The sequence below is a fragment of the Aquarana catesbeiana genome, linkage group LG02 (assembly GCF_042186555.1).
Source record: "Aquarana catesbeiana isolate 2022-GZ linkage group LG02, ASM4218655v1, whole genome shotgun sequence".
NCBI classification, from domain to species: Eukaryota; Metazoa; Chordata; class Amphibia; order Anura; family Ranidae; genus Aquarana; species Aquarana catesbeiana.
Window position 1 is genome coordinate 134,348,957 of NC_133325.1, and position 25,141 is coordinate 134,374,097.

The window sequence follows — 25,141 nt, forward strand, 5'->3', positions numbered from 1 at the left end:
GACGTGCGGTTCGGGGGGCCAAGCCAATACGGCCAATTTCCAGGCCTGTCAGTGTTTGATCTTGTACAAGTCCGGCCTCCGGCCCAACAGAGGTAATATATGTAGCCGAATGTCTTCGTAAAAAGTTATGGAGTATGCAGCAAGCCAGTATGACGTGATTAATTTTATAGTCCGCCAGATTTATGGCTGAAAGGAACAAATGGAACCAGCTGTCCAGAATCCCAAAGGCATTCTCCACAACTCTTCTTGCTCTGGCCAGCCGGTAATTAAATACCCTCCTCTCAGGGGTCATTGTCCTTTGGGGGAACGGCCTCATCAAGTGCTCACCGAGAGCAAATGCTTCATCAGCGATAAAAACTGAGGGGAGTCCATCCACATTCTGGTCATCAGGTGGCAATCCCAGGCCACCAGTCTGGAGACGCTGGCACAGCTCTGTCTGTGCAAACACTCCTCCATCAGACATCCGGCTGTTCTTCCCCACATCCACAAACAGAAAGTCCAAATGTGCCGAGACCACCGCCATCAAAACTACACTATGGAACCCCTTGTAGTTATAGAAATAAGACCCCGAATGCGGTGGTGGCACAATGCGGACATGCTTCCCGTCAATCGCCCCGACACAGTTGGGAAAGTCCCAACGGTCAGCGAACTGGGAGGCCACAGTCTGCCATTCCTGTGTACTGGAAGGAAACTGTGGAGTGATAAAAAAAATGAAGATAAGTACTTTTAAACATAACTTGGATATCAGATTACACAAAAACATTATTGAACAACAGCAGTCAAACATTATTAATATGTGTGTTTGTAATTTTAATTATAAAAAACATAAGGCCCACTTATAAGATTAATCACCCCCTCTGATGGCCCATTGATCAATTTGAATGTGGGGGGAGGGGTACTAATTAGGTTAATAAACACACCTGTGGAAGTTGTAAGCATATATATTCTGGATGGGATGGTGGAAGAAAAGGCGGGGAGGGGGGGAGGGGGGGATGTTAGGGGTGAATGGTGAAGTGGCATGGAGCTGGCTGGCCATGATACTGGAGGTGTATCGGGGAGGGCCAGGGGGTGTATATGTGTTATATACTAGGGCTATGTGGATAGGGGTAATGGGTGGGATACAAGTATATACTCACACTAGTATACAGGTATACCTACGCACGTATTCCCCATGGACAGTGAGTTGATGAGGCAGTGACTAAATGATGGATGGAACAATGAATAAGACAACGGATAAGACAATGGATGAAATAATACATGGTAAATTGAGATGAGATGATGTGATGGGGCAGGGATGTGGTGGGGGTCACAACAGAATGTTAATTTTGATGCCTTCATTGAGGCCTCCTGGCGATAAAGTGTCCAGTGTGTATATCCAATAGTTTTCTCTTTCATACAACCTTTTGTATCATTCAGCGGTAGGCAGGGTGGGTGGAATAGACTCAATAACCCACACGCGTAGCCCTGAAGATGTTTGTCCATGATGTTATTTAAAATGTCTCGGTACGCTATGCTTATCAATGCCCTTCTCTACAAGGTTGCAATGCTCACCAAACCTTTTGCGGAGTGGGCGTATAGTGCGGCCTACGTAGAGCAGGTCGCAGGGGCATGTGAGGCAATAGACCACATAATCTGAACCACAATTGAAAAAGTCGGGGATGACATATAGTTTACCCTTATGATGGAAGTCTTTTTGTCTATGTGTAACGTGAGCACATGTGAGGCAGAGGGGCTTCCTACATTGATACATGCCTTTGATGTTAAAGAAGGTTAACGTGGCACTGGCGGTGGGGTGTGCTGTTTTCACTTTACTGGGTGCTATTTGGGCCTTTATATTCTTAGCCCGTCATTGGGTAACCAGTGGTTTATCACTTATGGTGGGTTTTAGATGTGGATCCTCACGTAGAATGGATCAGTGTTTGGTAAAGATCTTTTCCATTTGCTTAAATCTGTTGTGGTATTGTGTCACAAATCTGACCGGTTGGGTAGTGTCGTCTATACTGGTTTGTCTCTTGTCCTTCACGTTTTCACTGAGATAGTATTGAAAGGCGTCTTCAATGATGTGGTCTGGGTAACCCTTGTCTTTGAATTTGGCTTTGAGTAGTTGGCTGTGTGTTTCATTGTCCTGTAGGCACGTGCAATTGAGTTTTAGGTGGCAGAACTGGCTTTTTGGGATGTTTTTAACCCATCGTGGGTGATGGCAACTGTTAAAGTATAGGTAAGAGTTCCCTGAGGTGGATTTAGTATAATTCTGGGCACAGATGGTGTTTTCATAGTGGAATAGTTCCAGATCCAAAAAGGCCAGTTTGTTATTGTCCGTGACTGATGTGAATGATAGACCCATGGTGTTGTTGTTGCAGTGTTGGACGAAGGGTCGGATGGAGGTTTCAGGACCATCCCAGATAATGACCACATCATCTATGTAGCGCCCTTAATAAACTATGTGGGGTGCATATGGGTTATTGTTGTGTATATATTGAAGCTCCCAGTAACCAATGGTAAGGTTCGCGTAGCTGGGGGCAAAATTGGCCCCCATGGCAGTTCCTTGTGTTTGAATGTAGAAGTCCCCGTGGGATTTGAAATAATTGTGGGTTAGGCAGAATTCTAATATTTCCAGTAAAAATTGGTTCTGACATGGGTTGAGTGATGGATCATTGTTGAGGTAGTGTTGTACAGCTTGTAAACCAATATTGTGGGGAATGGACGTGTATAGGGAGACCACATCTAGTGAGAGCCAGCGGTAGGTAGGTTCCCAGGAGTAGTATTGTAGCATGTTCAGAAGGTGGATGCTGTCTTTGATGTAGGAAGGTAGATTCTGTACTATACTTTGTAGAAAATGATCAATGTAGATAGAGAAGTAGCTGGTTACGCTTTCCATGGCCGCCACTATTGGTCTACTGGGGAGGGGGGGTCTTTGTGGTAGAAGTAGGGCCTTTTGTAAAAGTCATGTTTAAGAAATGTGGCTTCGGGTGCAGTAACTATACCATCTGCTTGTGCTCTATCTATTAAGTCATGTGCTTCAATGGAGAATTTGGGTAAGGGATCTCCGGAAAGTTTTTTGTATGTGGATGTGTCAGATAGGAGTCTAGTTGTTTCTAGCATGTAGTCTGCACAGTTCTGGACTACGATACCACCTCCTTTACCTGCGGGCTTAATGACCAGTTGCCTGTTGTTGGTGAGTGATTTAAGGGCCGTGTGTTCTGCAGGGGTTAAGTTGGATGGTGGATTGGAGCATGAGTTGGACGTTTGACACATTCGTAGTATGTCGGCATATACGACCTGATAGAAGGTCTGGACGTATGGTCCTTTGGCAAATGTAGGGTAAAAAGATAGATTTCGGTTTGAAATTAGTGTGTAAGTTTGGTGTAGAGGTAGGTGGATGTTGAGATAGAGATTCAATCTGGTTGTCGGTGTAGCGATCCCACCCATTACCCCTATCCACATAGCCCTAGTATATAACACATATGCACCCCCTGGCCCTCCCCGATACACCTCCAGTATCATGGTCAGCCAGCCCCATGCCACTTCACCATTCCCCCCTAACACCCCCCCTCCCCCCCCACCTTTTCCTCCGCCACCCCATCCAGAATATATATGCTTACAACTTCCACATTAATTTCTCTTCCCCTATCATTTATTTATCTTTATTAATTTTTTCACATTTTTCCATATTACTTTCTTATTTTTATTCTTATTTTTACATTTATTCTTATTTTTATATTTATTTATATTTATATATTTTTTTATATTTATTTTTATATTTATTTTTATTTTTATTTCCATTTTTATTTTCATTTTTATTTTTATTTTAACATTTATTTTTACATTTATTTCTACATTTATTTTTATGTTTATTTTTATTTTTATTTTCTTTTTCTTTTTCTTTTCATTCTATTTCCTAGTATTCCCCACTGTATTTCTCTTCTTCCCAATACCCGTCTGGAAACACACATCCCCTCATTTCCCAATCTTATGCGTCTTTTTAATTATATACATATGTGTATATATGTCAAAGGATTCTATATAAATAATTCCTTATTTTATGTTCACATTCAGTTACACATATATACATTACATCTTTACATGTTTCCTTCCATTTCCATCATTACGTAATTTCTCCTCATGTATACCACCCATCCCTCCCTATAATTATATACTTTCTCTTGTGCATTTTAGTGCATTTTTGTATTTCCTTCTCATATATTTACGTATATATATATATATATTCTGTTCCCATCCACTATGATCTATACATCATTCCTCTTTATGCAGACCGCCTTCTCCTTACCCCATAATCTATATACACATATATATACATATTTTTTACCATAACATACTCATTCACATCACATTCTTTACCACTTAAATTTCCTTCCCCCCTCTCAACTCCCCGCCCAGCACTCTCCCTGTCCTCTTCCCGTCCCCCTTCACTCTCCTTCCATATTGTATACACTCCATGGTTACCTATGCGCCCAGTCATCACACATAGTCCCGCCCTCCACCCAATCACATCTCCACCCCTCCCCATGCCTATGGTATAAATTCCCACATTGAATATGGCCACCAGCATAGCCTGATGAAGGAGCATGCATGCTCCGAACGCGAAGCACCGCCCGCCTCACCCCGCTCCCGGAAGTGAAGACGCAGGTCAGCACGGCGCTCCACGGAGGATCCATGACCCACATCCTGGCCACCCGGAGGCTCTGAGGACCCTCGGCACCACCGGAACAGCTACCAGGACCCAGGTTACAGGACTCACATCCCAGGACCCCCCCCACTGGCCCGTGACACCCACATCCCCCGGGAGCACGCGGATGAAACTACTTTATATGCTGGTTGTTAGCAACTCAAATGTGAGTGTTTTTATCTATTGTAATAAATATTTTTAACATACATGCTGCACTTAGAGGGCGCCGTCCTTCTTTCTTTTTTATTGTTCCAGAGCTTCTTCTAGCTTTTATAGACTGGCTGCCTTCCATTTACTCAGCATAATTTTATCCTCCTGTGGACTAATACCTGAACTTGTTGTGAAACATTAACTACCATCACCAAGTTCCCCCTCTCAGGAACCCCCAACCCACTCCCTTCCCCCCACCTTTATTGGTTTTGTATACCCGGATATATCCATTGTGCGCCATATTAACCCTTTGATCGTAAATTTAGGCAGGCCTGTTTGTTTTGATTTAGTCTGGGCTGGGAGTGGCTCAGAGTAGCAGCTGGTGACTCAAAGGCAGCATCACTGAGACCTCCCTCTTCTTTCTAGAAGGTTCTGGAAAGAGAGGAGAAGAGTAGAGGTGGAGCTGCCTGGGGTGTTCTAAGGAGCCCTGACCAATCCCCAACTTGGATTGACAGGGAGCAGGCCTCCTTAAAAACCCAGGGTACAGCTGGGGAGGAATTGGAATTGTTCAGAGCTGGGAGATGGAATGCTTTTGAGGGAGCCTTTGGGGGGGGGGGCGTGACCTTGGGCATGGGCTCGGGTGCGGATGGAGCCCTTCAAGAAATCTTGAAGGTTCTGGACAGGAGGCACAGGAGCAAGAGAGGACAGCAGGAGAGAGCATTGCTGGGCAAGTCTCCAGGGAGAGGAACAACTGGTCACAGCCAGCCAGGAGGACTGGTGAGTGACATAAACAATTAGGAGGACTGGGGAGGCATGCCTGAGAGGACTGGGAGGATGCAGTGTGGGATGGGTGCAGAACCAGCAGAGTGGACTGTGGTGTCATGGGCAGTGGAGAAGGGAAGCTGCAGTCAGGAGGGCTGGCAAGGCCTGAAGATGGGTTACTGGGCTTACTAACCGAAGGTAGGACAGCTAGCACCAGAACTTTCTATCTGCTACACTATAGGGGCCCGTGGTCCCTGCCTGCAAAAGACAGTTACTAAGGCCTGGCTGAGCCAGTGACAGGCCTGATCACCATGTGCTAGCTGTACCTGGAACATTAGAGAGGAAGCAAAGTGCAGGAGGAGAAAGGGAGTGTATATACCAGTGTGTATATAGTTTGTCCCTGCAAGTTCTGCAAAATTCCATTGGGCATCCCATACTTCCTATACCCCATCCAAGTTCAAATCCCTCAATAAAACATAAAAACAAGCACATGGATTGTTTTTCTGTCTTTGAGTGTCTGAGAGGTGAACGCCAGGCTGGGCAGGGTGACAGGAGTGTTACAACACACAGCAGCTCCTACAGGGGTACCGCTACACATCTATTACTAATTAAGCCCTTGTTGTTTTAACTTTGGATAGTAAAACATTTTTTTCTGCCGGTAAATACCTTATACAGCCCACTTCCCGCTTCTTTTCTGGTAAAAAGCCTAGGCTTATGACATCATGCACAGCTCTCTCTCTAACTCTCGTGAGAAATTGCCAGGAAGGGAGGGGGGGGGATGAGTCATAAGAGGGCCAACGAAAGTTGCAGAGCTGCAGAACTGGAGGTGTGCCTCTTTGTGTCTGTGTAAATCCAGGAAATGAACAGGCAGCAGCTTCAGCTGCCCACAGTTAAAATGGCTGCAGCCAGACTCAGTGGAGGGAGATTTCTACAGCATATTTGGCAAGTACAGAATCCCAGTATATATAAAATAATATGCAAAGTGGTTGGAGGGAAGCTTCAGATTGGCAAAGATGTTTTTATTGCAAATTATGTGAGCAGACTGCAGTTCCTCTTTAAAGAGGCAAAAATGAAATAGACGGATAATGCCCTGTACACACAATCGGACATTGATCGGACATTCCGACAACAAAATCCATGGATTTTTTCTGACGGATGTTGGCTCAAATTTGTTTTGCATACACACGGTCGCACAAAGTTGTCGGAATTTCCGATCGCAAAGAATGCGGTCACGTACACCACGTACGACGAGACTATAAAAGGGCAGTTCAGAACCAAGCGCGGCACCCTTTGGGCTCCTTTTGCTAATCTCGTGTTAGTAAAAGTTTGGTGGGAGACGATTCGCGCTTCTTCAGACTCGTGGTTTTCAGATCGTATTTCTGCTGTTCAGTTTGAGCTCGTGGGTTTGTATCTGGTCTTCAGTGCGTGCAGCGAGTTACCCTTGACTCTGTCATTGTGTTCTTGTTCATTCGTTCCTTTTTTTGTCAGGTTGCTCTTCACAGGCCTTGCTGTTCTTCAGTGCGTTCTGTTACTTCGTTCTGAGCAGCCAACCATTTTCTAGCCATGTTGTGTATACGTACTCCTCGTAGAGTTTGTGCTGTGCGGGGGCTTGGTGTTGGGGTCTTTACCTTGACACAAGCCCAGTCCATGAACAGGGTGGGGAGGAGTTCATGGACCAAGTTCTGTCACATGCCTTTGCTCCGTGAGATCCGTGAGAATAATCCCGATGATTTCAGGAACTTTCTCCGGATGACGGACCCCGTATTTCACCATTTGTTGGCTTTGCTGACCCCCTATATCAGCAGGCAGGATACCTGCATGAGGCAAGCCATCACTCTGGAGCAGAGGCTAGTCGCCACCCTGCAGTACTTGGCGATGGGGAGAAGCCTGCAGGACCTCAAGTTCTCGACAGGCATCTCCCCCCAGGGTCTGGGTATCATTATCCCGGAGACCTGTTCTGCCATCATCCAGGTCCTGCAGAAGGACTATATTAAGGTAAGATTTATCCTTTAACATTGCATTTTATTGTATTTAATGTTTGATAATATATTGTATTTCTTTCCTCATTCCCTAATTACCATGAATGTAATATGCTGTGAATATCCCTTTCGTCCTCATGCATGCTGGATTTTTTTGTAATTTTTTTTGTCCTTCATACATATTTGCCTTCACTAACCTCCCCAGCATGCTCTCCTGGCCCTATATCCACCTCGTGTAGTCACTTAACAATGTATTTTGTCAGCTCCATAGTAGTGCTTTACCCTAAATACCCCCTAAAATGTTTAAAAATGTGATGTGTGCTTCAAATTCTGGCAGAGTGCCAGAGGCTTTTTTTTTGGGTTCACAAAATCTATTTGAACCCTCCCTCCCCCCAACTGCTAACTCAGCTGATACCAATCCTCTATCTGCTGACTTTGCCAAACCCATACACACTATACCCACCTCTTTTGTGGTCAGATTTATGGATGAATTCCCCAAGCATGTAGTGCAAGGCCCTGCCTGAATACTTTCAAATGGTACTGTTTAAAGTTTTTGTATCCTATTATTATCTTGATAGGTAATAGCAGAATGTAAAAATGTGCTAAAATAGGTACAGTGTGTATTTATATCTTTGTATTATGACACTTCTTACCTGTCCAGTGGGCTGCCAATAGTGTAAAATAAGGAGGGGCTGGCTAAAGTAATACACATTATTTATGCATTCATCTCTCAATGAAGTGGAGAGGGTTACCTGTCCAAAACATCTCCCCCTCATACAATTTTGCAAATGGCCCATGAGAGGGAGGGGAGGAAGAATCTGATAGGTGGACCTTATACCTTTGTCTTTAAATAGTCCCTAAAATAAATGTTATACTTATGTTCGCCAAGAATGTTTGTGTCTAATCTGCTTTCCATGTTTATGTGCAAAATGATTAATTTTATTTTCTTGTTTGACTCCACAGTTTCCTTCCAACCCACAGGAATGGCAGACTGTGGCATTCCACTTTGCCCAGCGGTGGGACTTTCCTAACTGCGGAGGGGCAATTGATGGAAAACACGTCCACATCGTCCCACCACCCAGCTCGGGGTCATATTATTACAACTATAAGGGGTTCAAAAGTATTGTGATGTTGGCGGTGGTGTCGGCTACTTACGAGTTCCTGTATGTGGACGTGGGGAAGAATGGTCAGATGGTGGAGTCATCACCCAGACGGAGTTCTACAGGCGTCTCCAGAATGGCAGCTTGGAGTTGCCACCTCCAGAAGACAATGCGGAAGGACTCCCATTCGTCTTCGTTGCGGATGAAGCATTTGCACTGGGGGACCATCTTATGCGGCCATTCCCTATGAAGACCCTCACCCCGGACCAGAGGGTTTTTAATTACCGGCTGGCCAGAGCCAGAAGATTGGTGGAGAACACGTTTGGAAAAATGGCCAGCCGGTTCCGCCTATTTCTTACACCCATACATATGGCGGAGTATAAACTCAATCATATCATCCTGGCCTGCTGTGTTCGCCACAACTTTTTAAGGAGAAATTCTGTGCTATGCTGGCTCAGTTGGGCCTGAATCCGGAATTCATGAAAATGAACCAACCCCGACGGAGTTTAAAGCTGGCCGTCCTGGCTTGCCCCCCCCCCCCCCGAGTGCCCACGAGGTCCGTTTAAGATACATGGAATACTTTGCGGGTTGATCCTTGGATCGTCGTACACCAAAATTCTTCTGCAGACTCTTCACAACTTTCGCCATGATCTTGGCCTTTCTGACATTGGGGTTGGGGTAAGGTCCATACTTCCCATCATAGTCGGCCCTCTTCAGTATGTCGACCATCTCCAACATCTCCTCAAAGGACATATTTGATGCCTTAAATCTTCTCCTCCGGGATCGGGACGTTTCTGGCTCCGGGCTGTCCTCCTCCTCGTTGCTGTGTCTCCGCCATGTGCTCTTCCCCACTGCGCCGAACGAGAAGGGGTGGGGAATAGACTAGAAAGAACGTCAGGGGCGGGCGGAGTTTCATCCATGCGCAGTGTATATAAAGCGTAACACGCGTGCGTAGTACGTACGATCTTCCTTCCTGCGGAGGAAGGAGTATCGGAGGCGCCGATCGTGATAACGAAGGTAAGATTTAAAATTGGCCCTTTACTGCTTCTAGATTGAGGCCTGTATTGTGACAAGATTTGGAGACTTTAGCCAACATTAGGGTTTGTCTTTGTGTTGTGTCTCGCAGAGAAAAAGGATCAGGAGTTTATCAGCATATTCATAGATATGTTCAGGGAGCTGCCCTGTTTGTGGCAGGTGAACCACCCTGATTATAAGAACCAAACAAAGAGGAAGGCAGCGCTGGATAATTTGCTGCAATTTGTGAAGCCGGTGATCCCCACAGCAGACATCACCTGTTTGAAGGCCCTAATTGGTGGCATGAGGAGCACTTATCTAAGGGAGCGCAAGAAGGTCCAGGATTCCCAGAGATCAGGAGCTGCAGATGACATTTATGCCCCCAGGCTGTGGTACTATGACAGACTGCATTTTCTGGCAGGTCAGACTGAACTCAGGCCAGCACTCTCCAGTCTTCCTTCCACACTTCCTTCCCCCTCAGCTGAGGCTTCTGATGTCCAACCTGGGCCTTCCAGGCAGGAAGAAGTGGAGGAGCCCAACTTGAGCCAGGTATAGCATTCTTGTAAATATTTCTGGTTGTCAAATTAATGATGTTAAATCTATGTTAGTTTGGAGTACTCATTTCTGATTGTGATTGATGAACCAAAAACTAAAACAATGTCCCTTTTTCATACACAGGGAAGTCTCAGCCAGGAGGTGGCCGGGCCAAGCAGGCTACCCGATACCCTGGTCCCTCCTCTCCGCCTTTAAAGAAAAAGTGGCAGGAAGAGGAGTAACCTGGAGGAGGCTGCAATGGGCCTATTTTGGAAGGCTACTGAGGCCCTCAGAACACCCCACAGTGTGGAAGAGGATTTTGCTGACCTAACAGCCTGCAAAATGCTGCAAATGGAGGAGGGCCAACGCCTCTTATGTGAGTTTCTCATTTTAGAAGCTCTACATAAGGGGTTGAGGGGCCAACTCACATGTGAAAGCCACATTTGTCAGCTCACCCATTGTCCTCCTCCTCCAGGTCCTCCTCCTCCTCCAGGTCCTACTCCTCCTCCTGCCACACCTCCAACACCAGAGCCACAGCCGGGAAGGAAGCGTGTAAGGAAGACCAGAGAGTGATGGCCTGGGTTCAGTCTGGTCTGGCAAAAGATGCAGGCTCTTGTATGACCACAGCCTGGGAACATACATGTCATCTGCTGCTTTCAGGATCTCTTGGACTTCTGGACCAGATTGTACTCCCTTATATATGGACTCCTCAGGCCACCAATTTTGCAGTAAAATAATTGATGTCTGCCATGGGGGCCAAAGGCTTCTCCAATTTCTGCTGTTTGCCTCCCTCTTTGGTTATGAGCCCTTAATAAAGGAATTTTTGTTTCAATTATACTCGCTATGTGTGTTTTCCTTCAAAAAGGACAGTCTGTTTGTGAGGAGGCAGGTACATTTCAAAAATACAATGTGAAATTAACAAGAGACACCAACACCAAACAATCTCCTTGAGATTAAATAATACAAGATAATAATGGCGCTGTGGTAACTTGACACACAAAACACACACAAAACTATTCTGGAGTAAAAAAAAAAAATTAAAAAAACCACAAGATCAGGCTTGAAAAAAATACTAACCAAAAAAAAAAAATTAAAATTTTTTAGTCAGATGTGACAAATCAAAATATAGTGATGAAATCACGATAAAGAATAAAGAAAGACGTTTGTGAGAAGTCTGTGTGAATACGAGCAGCAAAACTACTTCATTCGTCTAGCATTATAAAGAAGAACAGAGTGTGCTGCATTAAACTATTTAAAACATTGCAGTGTGACGAAAGTGCTATATCCATTCCGAACGCTAATTTTACCAGACCGAGCTGTTCCGTCTCAGAATTTATTCTGAGCATGCGTGGCACTTTGTGCATTGGAATTGTCCACACATGGTCGGAATTGACACGATCGGATTTTGTTGTCGGAAAATTTTATAGCCTGCTCTCAAACTTTGTGTGTCGGAAAATCCGATGGAATAAGTCAGATGGAGCCCACACACGGTGGGAATTTCCGACAACAAGCTCCGATCGCACATTTTCCGTCGGAAAATCCGACCGTGTGTACAGGGCATAACTGTGCAATGCCACAAACAGCTACTACCCCTTTCTTCTCTTCTAAAAAGGTGGTTTAATGTTAACATAATATAATATAATTCAGTTTGATAAAAGGTCATATTTTGGCAAGCAGCATTGCAGTGTTAAAGCAGTTGTAAGCCTTATTTATTTTCAATTAAAATAATAAACAGGTTTAAACTTACATGCTCTGTGCAATGGTATTGCACAGAGCGGCCCCTTACCGCTCCTCCTCTACTGCGTGTGACCCCATACAAAGCCGCTTGCTATGGGGGCACATGTGCGGGCGCACTCCCAAGTCGGGCTACGTGCATTCATAGACACACACAGCATGGCTCAGCCTGCCCCTTGCTCTCTGATCACAGGATTTAACTAATAGCAGCAGGAGCCAATGGCTCCCGCTGCTCTCAGCATGAAGACAGGAGAGAATAGCTGCAGCCAGGCACAGGATTGGATCGATAGAGGATTCAGGTAAGTGTTAGCGAGGGGGGAAACAGGTAGTGGAAGGTTTTTTTTGCCTTAATACAGAGAATGCATTAAGGTAAAAAAACCTTTATAGTTTAGAATCACTTTAAGTTCTTAGTTGAAAGTGCTTTAATATTTGTGTTTGTTTTAAAATGGACCTTAAGGCTCGGTTCACATATACTAGAATCAGATTCTTTTTTTAACTGCATCCGATTCACATAACATGTGAATCAGACCGACTTTCAATGGATCGGGTTCACACATGTGCGGGGCAGCCTTGGTCCCTTTCTGAAAAGGGTCCTGTGCGATTTTGGCTCCAGATTAGGCACAAATTCAAGTAAAAATTTGCACCTGACCAGAACCGCACTGGACTCTGGACTGCAAACTGCAGCCGGACATGTGTGAACCTAGCCTTAACCCCCAAACAGAAAAAATCATGGTGCATGCAGCATTGCATGCCAATCGAAAAATGACATAAAATTCATTAATTAAAGCGGTATTAAACACAAAACCAAAGATTGTACATATTGCAGCTTACCAATCATTACATATAGTGGCTGAAGGGCACTCTGTCCTCCTTATTCTATTACTAGCTATCACCTTTATTAGGGTCCTTTGTTGCCAGCGGTTTAGACATTAATGGCTGTGTGTTGAGTTATTTTTAAGGGACAACAAATTTACACTGCTATACAAGCTGTACACTCACTACTTTACATTGTAGCAAAGTGTCACTTCTTCAGTGTTGTCATATGAAAAGATAGAATAAAATATTCCGAAAATCTGAGGGGTGTACTCACTTTTGCGAGATACTGTATATATAATGACCTAACAGAGATCAGAATTCATACACTGCTCAGTTTATTGTTCTGGGTACAGCATATTTATAGTATACAATCAAGATATAGTCCACCCATGGGTCATTACCAATCCAGGCTAAACGCCTCCCCCATGTATATACATTTATTCATAGCATATTCTCACCAGACAATGTGCAGACATTTTTCATAACAGTAGACGGGCTATCACATCAATTTGCCCCATACTCTTGCTTGTGGTTAGCACAAAACTAAAACAAGACTTCCTTTTTCACTATAGAAACATATCTCCTACTTTTAACTACTGAGCAAATAATATATTTACAGGGGTAAGTATATATTTACAAAGCAGTGTAAATATTAGGGGGGGGGGGCTTTTACAAGATTCTTTCGGTGGCCCATTTAGATTTCTTTTTGTGGGGTTTTTTTACAATGTTAGATGTACTAGTTACATAGTAGGTGAGGTTGAAAAAAGACACAAGTCCATCAAGTCCAACTTATGTGTGTGTGATTTTATGTCAGTATTACATTATATATCCCTGTATGTTGGGGTCGTTCAGGTGCTTATCTAATAGATTTTTAAACTATTGATGCCCCCCCCCACTGAAACCAGCACCTGTGGAAGGGAATTCCACATCCTTGCTGCTCTTACAGTAAAGAACCCTCTATGTAGTTTAAGGTTAAACCTCTTTTCTTCTAATTTTACTGAGTGGCCACGTGTCTTAATAAACTCCCTTCCGCAAAAAAGTTGTATCCCTATTGTGGGGTCACCAGTACGGTATTTATACATTGAAATCATATCCCCTCTCAAGCGCCCTTCTTTGTACTCGCTCCATTTCCAGTACATCCTTCCTGAGGACTGGTGCCCAGAACTGGACAGCATACTCTAGGTGCAGCGGACCAGAGAGCAGGAGAATTATCATTTTATCTCTGAAGTTGATCCCCTTTTTAATGCATGCCAATATTCTGTTTGCTTTGTTAGCAGCAGCTTGGCATTGCATGCCATTGCTGAGCCTATCATCTACTAGGACCCCCAGGTCCTTTTCCTTCCTAGATTCCCCCAGAGGGTCCCCCCCCCCTGTGTATAGATTGCATTCATATTTTTGCCACCCAAATGCATTATTTTACATTTTTCTACATTAAACCTCATTTGCCATGTAGTTGCCCACCCCATTAATTTGTTCAGATCTTTTTGCAAGGTTTCCACATGCTGCGGAGAAGTTATTGCCCTGCTTAGCTTAGTATCGTCCCCAAATACAGAGATTGAACTATTTACCCCATCCTCCCGGTCGTTTATGAACAAAATAAATAGGATTAGTCCCAGCACAGAACCCTGGGGGACCCCACTACCCACCTCTGACCATTCCGAGTACTCCCCATTTATCACCACCCTCTGAACCTGTCCTTGTAGCCAGTTTTCAATCCATGCACTCTCCTCCGCTATGTTTCTTTCGTGTTCTATCTTAGCCACCCTAATTGCACCCTTACATTTCTTGTTGCATTCTTTATAAAGTCTGAACGCTGATGATGATCCCTCAACCTTGTATTTTTTGAAGGCCTTCTCCTTTGCTTTTATATGCATTTTTACACCAGAGTTAAGCCATCCAGGACTTTTGTTCGCTCTTTTAAATGTATTAGCCAATGGGATGCATTGGCTAATGCCCTTATTTAATATTCTCTTAAAGCAAACCCATCTCTCCTCCTTGCTCTTTGTTCCTAAGATTTTATCCCAATTCATGCCTTCTAACAAGGTTTGTAGTTTAGGGAAGTTGGCTCTTTTGAAATTCAGTGTCTTTGTATTCCCCTTATGTTTCTCATTTGTGTGATTTATACTGAAGCCAATTGACCTGTGATCACTGTTTCCTAAATTGCCCCGTATTTCCACATCCGTGATCAGGTCTGTATAGTTGGTAATCAATAGATCAAGTAACGCTTTATTTCTAGTTGGGGCGTCTACCATATGAACCATGAAATTGTCCTGCAAGACATTTAGGAACTGGCGAGCTTTAGACGAATGCGTGGTTCCCTCCACCCAGTCTATGTCTGGATAATTAAAATCCCCCATTATGATAACACTTCCCATCATTGCTGCTAATCCAACTTGTGATAGGAGATCCATCTCCCCCTCCTCCCTCAGGTTAGGGGGCCTATAGCATACTCCCAGTAATATTTTACTTAGCTCCATCCCTTTGGAGCGCTACTCATAAGGATTCCACCTCCTCCCTAGCCCCCTTAGCGATGTCATATCTCACATTCACGTGTACATTATTCTTGATATATAGGCATACCCCTCCCCTTTTTTACCCTCTCTATCCCTGCGATAAAGGGTATACCCTTGAATGGTTGCCAGCCAATCACGAGAGCTGTTGAACCAGGTCTCTGAAATTCCCACAAAATCCAAAGCCTCCTTGTACAACAGTATCTCTAGTTCACCCATCTTGTCCACCAGGCTCCTGGCATTGGTGAACATGCCACGTAGTTTAAACCGGTCGCATACTATCCTCTTATTGAGTGTTACGAGATTGCAACTAGGACTTGTTACTATACTTACCTTGGGTTTATGCGCTTTAGTCAACTTACCACTAATGCCCCCAATACTACGCTCTGGAATATGTTCCACACTGACTATCTCTACCTCTGGGCCCTCCCCCCCGTCGCCTAGTTTAGAAACCCCTCTAATCTATTGGCCATCTTTACAAATTAAAGCCAAACTCCAGCTAATACTTTATCCTTTTGGGATAAATATTTTACATAAATAAAAGCTGATCATTTAAAACACACCTGCCAGTGTTAAATGGTCTTTCCTATCCCTGTAACTGCAAAATAGCTACAGTATCCAGTTGAAAAACATCAAACTTACTGTCTGGATCACAAGGCGGAAATAGAGCAAAGAAAGCCTAAATAAGAAACTAATACAGCCTTTACATCGAAAAATTGGTAGGCTGCAATTAGGGATGACCTTGATATTTGAGTTGAACATCGGGTGTTCGCCCTTTCGCCAAACAGCGAAAATTATGGGGCGTTCGTGGAAAATTTGAGCGCCGCAAAATGCCCCATAATGCACTGCGGGATCGCAGTGCTTTGATGTCTAAAGATTGGCCAAAGCATGCACCTGACCTGCATGCTTTGGCCAATTACGACGCGCTCTGCTGCGAGAACTATAATTGGCCAAAGGCAGGGTGCCTTTGGCCAATCATGGCTCAGGTGGACTTGCCCCACACTATATAAGGCTGCTTACATAGCGGCCTTTTATAGTGTGTGACTGTGGACGGAGATAGATTGAGCTAGATTAGGCAGGCAGGTTAGTTAGTTAGTTGCAGTTTATTTAAAAAAAAGTCTCGATGGGAGGCATCCCGCCGACTGCTGTCTCTTGGCTGTGACAGCTGTTATATAGGCAAGGGCGGGGCCACCCAGTGACATAACCGGGTGGCCCCGCCCCTTCTGACGTCACATAACATCAAAAGGGTGACGTGAAATGTCGCGGGACACTTTTTTTTTTTAATAAAGGAATTGTCAAAAACTGTCTTCTGTCATTTTTTACTTTTTTTACACTTTTTTTGGTGAATGGGCAGGCGTACAATGTACCCGATACCCATTCACATGTGGGGGGGTTGGGATCTGGGGGCCCCCTTAAAGGGGGCTTCCAGATTCCGATTAGCCCCCCACCCGTAGACCCCCAAAACCACCAGGCAAGGGATGTGGCCTTTGTCCCCATCAACATGGGGACAAGGTGCTTTGGGTGGGACCCCCTCCCCATGTTGAGGGAAAGCGGCCTGGTATACCAGACCCAAAGGTCCTGGTATGAACTGGGGGGTGGGGGGAACCCACGCCAATTTTTTCATTGATTTTTATCAATACATTACAGCCGCGATCAATTTTAAAATTACATTTTTTCCTTTGGAAATGTCATATTCTGCGGGACAGTAAAACACATGAGAAAGATGCACCACTTTACAGCAGACAAAGGGGACCCCCAGGCACGATATGTAAAGGAATATTTAATTTTTATTGTTTCACTTTAAGCATTATTAAAATCACTGCTCCTGAAAAAAACGTCTGTTTTAAAAACTTTTTTTTGCATTGATATATATGGGGAAGGACCCGGGTCCCCAAACACTTTTTATGGCAATAACTTGCATATAAGCCTTTAAAATGAACACTTTTGATTTTTCGCATTCGTGTCCCATAGACTTTAACGGTGTTTGCATGTTCGCACACATTTTTTGTCTGTTTGCATGTTCTGGTGCGAACCGAAGCGGGGGGCGTTCAGCTCATCCCTAGCTGCAATATAATAAATGTTTGCTTTGGGGTTCAATACTGCTTTAATAAAGCATTTTTGGTAAACCTACATTTTTTCTTTTTCCAGGTTTCCCTGAGATACTTAGGGGATGTTCCTAGGACCTCGCAGGTGCACCGTGGGGAGACCATTTTACCAGTGACTCAGGGAAACCTCACCTAATATCATGCATGTACCATATCAGATCTGGCATATGCACTGTACGTGATCTGGGGGAGCTTGATATTGTTTTTCGTTAAAAAGCCTCACCAGATCTCATGAAGTGCATGTGCTGTACAAGATCTGTAAGGGCTAGGTACTGATACAGGGGGAGAAAGAACAGTACATTAACATTAGGTTACACAGGAGGAGGCAATCTGTTCTCATTAAATGTGTTTATGTATATATGTTCAGTGCAGTAATGGTGTTAGTAATAAATGGGGGGGGGGGCATTTAACACTGAAGTATTTTAGTATTTACAGGGCAGAGAGGGTTAACATTATCAATTTTGGATTATTGTAGTACAGTAAAATCTTGCATTGGGAGAATAATTCGTTCCAGAGACATGGTTGTAATCCAAAGCACTCTTATAGCAAAGCAAATTTCCCCATAAGAAATAATGTAAACTCAAATGATTCGTTCCACAGCCATTTATTCATAAGTCCTTCAGTTTATAGTCCATATAAAAAAGATTATAGCAATGTGATAGGTTGTGTAAGCATAAAATGTCCATCTACAAAAGGCAGCCTCTACAAGGGGATTAGAAGCAAAATCCAGCAGGAGCTACAGAGTATAAACGGGAAGAGAGGCGCCTCTAAGTGTAGCAATATGGTTACATTTAATGAAGGTACAACATTTAGCAACTCACATAGTTGATTAAAACAGGAACATCTAAGTATGCAGGCATCCGGGGTAAAGCTGTCCACATAGACTATTCTCCGCATCAGCGGCTATCACTGCTGTCAGGCTGCAATCGTGACCAGGAAGACTACCCTGCAGTAGAGCGATCTGAAAGAGAGGCTTGAAAAGATCGTGGAGCGCAGCATGGAAGGGACGATGTCGAGGAAGCTGAGGAGGATCTGGTCTAAGTGAACAACTTTACCCCTGATGCCTGCATACTTAGATGTGACTCTTTTAATCATCAACCATGTGGGTTGCTAAATGTTGTACCTTCATTAAATGTAACCATATTGCTACACTTAGAGGCGCCTCTCTTCTCTTTTATACTCAGTTGCGGCAGGATGCTACTTGTATATCAAGACATCACTTGTATATCAAGTCAAAATGTATTTTAAAATTTTGCTTGTCTTGCAAAATGCTCTCAAACCAAGTTACTCTCAAACCAAGGTTTTACTGTATATCTATAGAGTATAAACTACTTAAAGGACCATTAACACAAAAAATTATGTATTCTAATATTTGCATAAAGTTAACACTTGTAATGATAAAATCCAGTATAATAATTCTTTTTATTTTTTTATTTCATGTTCATTTAGTTATCTTTTTCCATATTTACACTAAGTATCCAGCAAAAGCGACAAAATGGCTACTTCCAGCAGGATAGTCACCATGTCACAAAGCTCAAATCATCTCAAACTGTTTTCTTGAACATGACAATGACTTCACTCCACTTACTCCAATGGCCTCCACAGTCACCAGATCTCAATCTAATAGAACACCTTTGGGATGTGGTGACACATGCCAGACAAAATGGGAGATTTGCATCATGGACGTGTAGCCGACAAATCTGCAGCAACTGCATGATGCTATCAGGTGAATATGGACCAAAATCTCTGAGGGATGTTTCCAACACCTTGTTGACTCTATGCCACAAAGAATTAAGGCAGTTCTGAAAGCAAAAGGGGGTCCAACCCGGTACTAGCAAGGTGTACCTAATAATGTGGCCAGTGAGTATTTACTGTATACATGTTATATATATAAAAGTGTGGACATTTTTTAAAGACCCCATATACCATATGGCAGTCTGGGCCAGATTTTCTAGGAAACAGGCACACTAATGGTGCAGGTGTGTGCTGGGTTTATGTTAGAGACAGAGTTAGAGGTCAGTTCCCCACCCTCCCGAGGGAGTCATTATGTGAAGAGAACAGTGAGAGCTGCACTTCTGCACCATAGACAGACAAAGGCCCGAGCCTGTGAAGGATGTAGCAGCTGGGAACTGGTATCGTGAAGTACAGCGTTTTGTGCACAAACACTGGGACAGTGTGTTAGATGATCTGGAGGAACAAGGCATGAGGCCTAAGCAGTAGAACTGCAAAGAGTGCCACAAGACTGAATATTGTTAATTTGTTGTATTGATGGTGAGAACCCCTGCGTGGGAAGATATTCATTTGTGAACTCATGCTTTGTTTTAATAAAAGTGGCCAGAAAAGCCCTGAAAAGACACCTCTGGCGTGGAGTAAACTCTCTGTTTTGCACTACCAGTGAGCTACAACTTGTCACAATATCTATATATATACACACAGTAAAACCTTAGATTGCGAACATAATTCGTTCCGGAAACATTCTTGTAATCCAAAGCACTCGTACTCTATATCAAAGTGAATTCCCCCATAAGAAATAATGGAAACTCAGATGATTCATTCAACAACCATTTATTCATAAGTCTTTCAGTTTATAGTCCATATAAAAAGATTACAGCAATGTGATAGGTTGTGTAACCATAAAATGTCCATCCACAAATGGAAGCCTCCACAAGGGGATTAGAAGCAAAATCCAGCAGAAGCTACAGAGTAAAAAAGAGAAGAGACACGCCTCTAAAGCCCCTGTACACACGATCAAATTTTCAGACGGGAAATGTTCGATGTGAGCTCGTTGTGGGAAAGTCCGACTGTGTGTATGCTCCATTGAACATTTGCTGTCGGAATTTCCGCACACAAATGTTTGAGAGCAGGTTCTCAAGTTTTCTGACAACAAAACTTCGTTGTCGGAAAGTCAGATCGTGTGTACACAAGTCCACGAACAAAAGTCCATGCATGCTCAGAATCAAGTATGGGACGGAAGCCCTCAGTCTCGTACAACTAGAGTTTGTAATGGAGATAGCACATTTGTCACGCTGAAAATTTTTAAATCTTTCAATGCAGCGCATTCTTTTCTTCTTTATAATGCTAGAATAATGAAGTTGCTTTGCTGCTGATATTCACACAGTTCTGACAAATGGATTTTTCCCAGGCCATCATTCTCAACACTTCCTTCCACGCTTGCTTCCAGGCTGCTGTGGTTGGTTGGGTGGCTGTGGTGTTGGAGGTGTTGCTGGAGGTGGTGGAGGAGTAGTATGGTCCAACTCACACAGGTGGCTTTTAGTTGTGAGTTGGCCCCTCATGCCCTTGTTTAGGGCCTGAAGTATTATCTCCTCACAGATGAGGCATTGGCCCTCCTCCATTTGTTCCAGTTTACTGGCTGTCAGACAGCCATACAACTTGGGGCCACCAGGGGTTGTTGTGAGGACCGCTGTAGCCTGGCTAGTTAAAGTAGTCGCTGACTCCTTCAGGTTCCTCGCCTTCCTGGTCCTTTTTGTTGGAAGGCAGAGGGGAGGAACCTGGGATTCGGTGAGGCTGCTTTCCATGGCCACCTCCTGGCTGAGACTTTCCACGGCCCCCTCCTGGCTGAGACTTTCCTGTGTATGAAAATGGTACATAGTTTTAGTTTTTTGGTCATCAGTCACACACAATTTTGAGCTCATGACTGTTGCAAATTGAATGTTACCAAATAGAAAAGAGTAACATTCTGACCCCAGCATTTTTCATTCTTGTCCCAACCATTTTTGGCTACTATTGTCTATTGATATGTAAGCCACTTTGTTAAATCAGAAATTAGTGTTCAATAATAACATCTAGTTAACATCATTACATTTTTGACAAGAAATATGTTCAATAATGCTATACCTGGCTCAAGCTGGGCTCCTCCACATCTTCTTCCTGGGTGGAAGGCCCAGGTTGGACTTCAGGAGCCTCATCTGATGTGGAAGGAAGTGTGGAAGGAAGCGTGGAAGGAAGCGTAAATAGTGATGGCCTGGGTTCACTCTGGTCTGACAAAAAACGCAGTCTGTCGTAGTACCACAGCCTGGGTACATATATGTCACCTGCTGCTGCTCCTGATCTTATGGAATCCTGGACCTTCTTGCACTCCCTATTATATGTGCTCCTCAGGCCACCAATTTTGGCCTTCAAATAGTTGATGTCTGCCGTGGGAGTCATCGGCTTCACCAATTCCAACAGTTTCTCCATCGCTGCCTTCCTCTTTAGCTTGTTGGAGTAGTCACTGTTTTTGACTTGCCAGAGACATGGCAGCTCCCTGTACCTGTCTATGAAGTTTACCAGGAAGTCTGGGTCTGTAAATGTATCCATTTTATCTGCAAGACACAACACAAGACAAACCCTAATGCCAGGATAAACTCTCCTAATCTTGTCCCAATATAGGCCTCAATCTATAAGCAGTATAGGCCACTAACCACTGATGCCCCAAGTTAAAATTGTACCTTCGTTTGCACGATTGGCGCTTACGATACTCTGTCCTCCGCTCACAGATCATATGTACGACGCACGCGTGTTATGCTTTATTTACATTGCGCATGCGTGAAACTCCACCCCTGACCTTCTTTCTAATGTATTCCCCGCCCCTTCTCTTTCGGCGCAGTGGGAGAGCACATGGCAGAGACAGAGCAGGTGCATGCAGAGAGCAGCAACGACGAAAGCCCGGAGCAAGGCAGTTCCACATCCAGGAGGAGATATAAGGCCTCAAATATTTCCCTTGTGGAGATGGTGGAGATGGTGGACATCTTGAAGAGGGCCGACTATGATGGGAAGTATGGACCATACCCAAACCCAGATGTGAGGAAGGCCAAGATCATGACAAAAGTTGTGAGTCTGCACAGGAATTTTGGGGTATGATGATCCATGGAGCAATTGAGGAAACGCTGATCAGACCTAAAAATGAGGGAGCACAATCAGTACAGAAGGATCAGGAAACTGCTTCTAAAAGGTAAGTTTTTGTTGTGTGTTCCTATTATTATTATTACTTTAGTGCTGCTCCATGTGCCTTTCTTTACTGTTGTACAGTTTAAAATGGCAAGTTTGAGGTTCGTGGGCTCAGTAATCGTTCATATTAAACACTGTTCTTCGACCACTAATACGAGGTTTTTGGCAGATGCAGGTTAACTACATTTGTTCATGCCTATTTGTATGAAAAGAAGTTTAGTACATTATTGTCTAGATGTGTTTGTAACTATAATGAAATGCAAACTTGATTCAGTGTAAGGAGAGGACACTCAGCAGCTGTTTACACATCTGGACGCAGGAGCACTAGTGTGGGACACTAGAACATCCTTTTTATGGTGTCCCACGCAGGGGTTCCAGTGGATACTAGGGGTCTCTCCATGTGTGAAACTTTAACAAAACAGGTAAGTATTCCAGCTTTAGAAAGAGGAAAAATCATGTCTTCAGCTTGGAACTCGGCCAAAACAGACAATTGGACGACACTTCCAAGCAATGTTTCATATTACTATTTCTTGCCTCAAATATCTGTGTGCTAAGTATACCTTTTTTGTATTCACATAGGGGAGAAAAGAATCGGGACATCTGAGGACACCATGAACCCCACACACCATGAAGATGTGGATTCCGAGGCTCAGGAAGTGGGTGAAATAGAGACCACAACAGGTCAGTGTCTGAGACCACAGCTTCATGTAATAGATTTATGCCTGCATATTTATAATACATGGTGTGTATTTTTTTTTAGGTGATGTGGATGTTGTGGAAGAAGAAAATCACTTCAACAGTGCGAGGGCACAAATCCTGATCAGCAAAATAATTGTGTGCAGTCGTGAATTAGAGAAGGTCAAGGAAAACATCAATGATGAAAAAAGACTTACCAACATAATTGATGTTTTAGCCGAAATCTAACCAAAAGAAAAATTCAATGTTATTGTTATTTTTAAATTTTTTAAATTAATTTTAAAGTAATTTGAAAGCCAAATTTTGAAGATGCACACAGTGTGTCAACATGTGCTATCAACCATCATGGGGTTTATCAATGCACGCGTTTTGTGGGTGCAAACCCTTCCTCTCATCTACTTTAGTTGCGAGGAAGGGGTTGCACCCACAAAACGTGTACATTGATATCCCATGATGGCAGATAGCACATGTTGACACACTGTGTGTCTTTTCCCTACTTTTATCAAAATAGATATAGGGAAAAGACACACATTTTAGGCATGGGATCATGATGGAAATCCACATTTTTTAGTCCCAATTTGTGTGCATCTTCAAAATTTGGCTTTTACAGGGGTGACATCACCCCATCTGATGAAGGCAAAATCAACACAGTTTTGACATACTAATGTCTCATATGGCCATCACTTTATCAAAGTTGAACTTTGTAAGTTCCTGAGTTGTGGATGTTATGGTTTTAAACATGTCTGTTTAGCCACAAAAAAGGCTATATACTGTCAGACATACATGTTATACACCAAAGACGTTGGGTTGTTGAAAAACCCTTTTATAACGCACATGTGAATGTGCTTGTGAATGTGCTTGGAGTAAAATGTTTTATACTCAACAATGTGTGGCTTCTTCTATCAATGCCCAATACCAGTTTTTGGAGTAAATTGGTGTAGTTTACAGTGACAATGGGGGTATTTACTAAAGACAAATCCACTTTGCACTCCAAGTGCACTTTCAGTGCAGTTTCAGTGCACTTTCAAGTGCACTTGCAGTGCAGTGGTAGTGCAAAGTGGATTGGCCTTTAGTAAATAACCCCCACAGTGCTCTAAAATTTGCCCCGATCAGGCCATTTTAGGGACTGCAAGCAATTAATTCATGAAGTTTAGAAGGATAATTATTTTTATCATTAATGCATTACGTACATTAACAACAAAAACAATGTGTGTGTGTGTGTAGCAGACCCACAGCACAACATATGAGTTAGCTGAAGAAGAGATTGTCACCTCATTTATCAAATAGGTTACGTTTGCACTAATGAAGAAAACGGGCAAAAAAAGGCCATTGGAGAACCTAGGAGACAGCTAAAAGAAACACAAGCAGTAAATCTAATGAAATATGAGTTCAGTTTTTAACAACAAATTTATTTAAAAGATGTTATACATTATCTGGCATATCAATGGCCCCCCTACCCGCAAAGTACTCCAGATAGCTTTGTCGTACTTCGCGGGCGCTTTGGGGGGGCAAGCCAGGATGGCCAGCTTCTAGTGCCGTCAGAGTTTGATCCGGTAAGCTGGCCTCAGTCGCAACTGTGGCCACATAGTTGGCTGCATTTTTGCATAAAAAGTTGTGTAAAATGCAGCAGGAAAGAATAATGTGATTTAGTTTATATTCCGCCATATTTATAGCAGTAAGGAGTAGGCGGAACCGGATGACCATTATGCCAAAGGCATTTTCAACCACTCTTCTGGCTCTGGCCAGCCGGTAATTAAAAACCCTCTGGTCCGGGGTGAGGGTCCTCATAGGGAATGGCCGCATAAGACGGTCCCCCAGCGAAAATGCTTCCTCCGCTATGAAGATGAATGAGAGTCCCACCACGTTGTCTTCTGGAAGTGGCAAGCCAAAGCTGCCATTCTGGAGCCACCTGTAGAACTCCGTCTGGGCGATGACTCCACCATCCGACATCCGGCCATTCTTCCCCACGTCCACATAGAGGAATTCATACGTGGCCGACACAACTGCCAACAACACTATACCCCTTATAATTATAATATTACGACCTCGTGTTGGGGGGTAGGACGATGTGGCCATGTTTCCCATCTATTGCCCCACCGCAGATGGG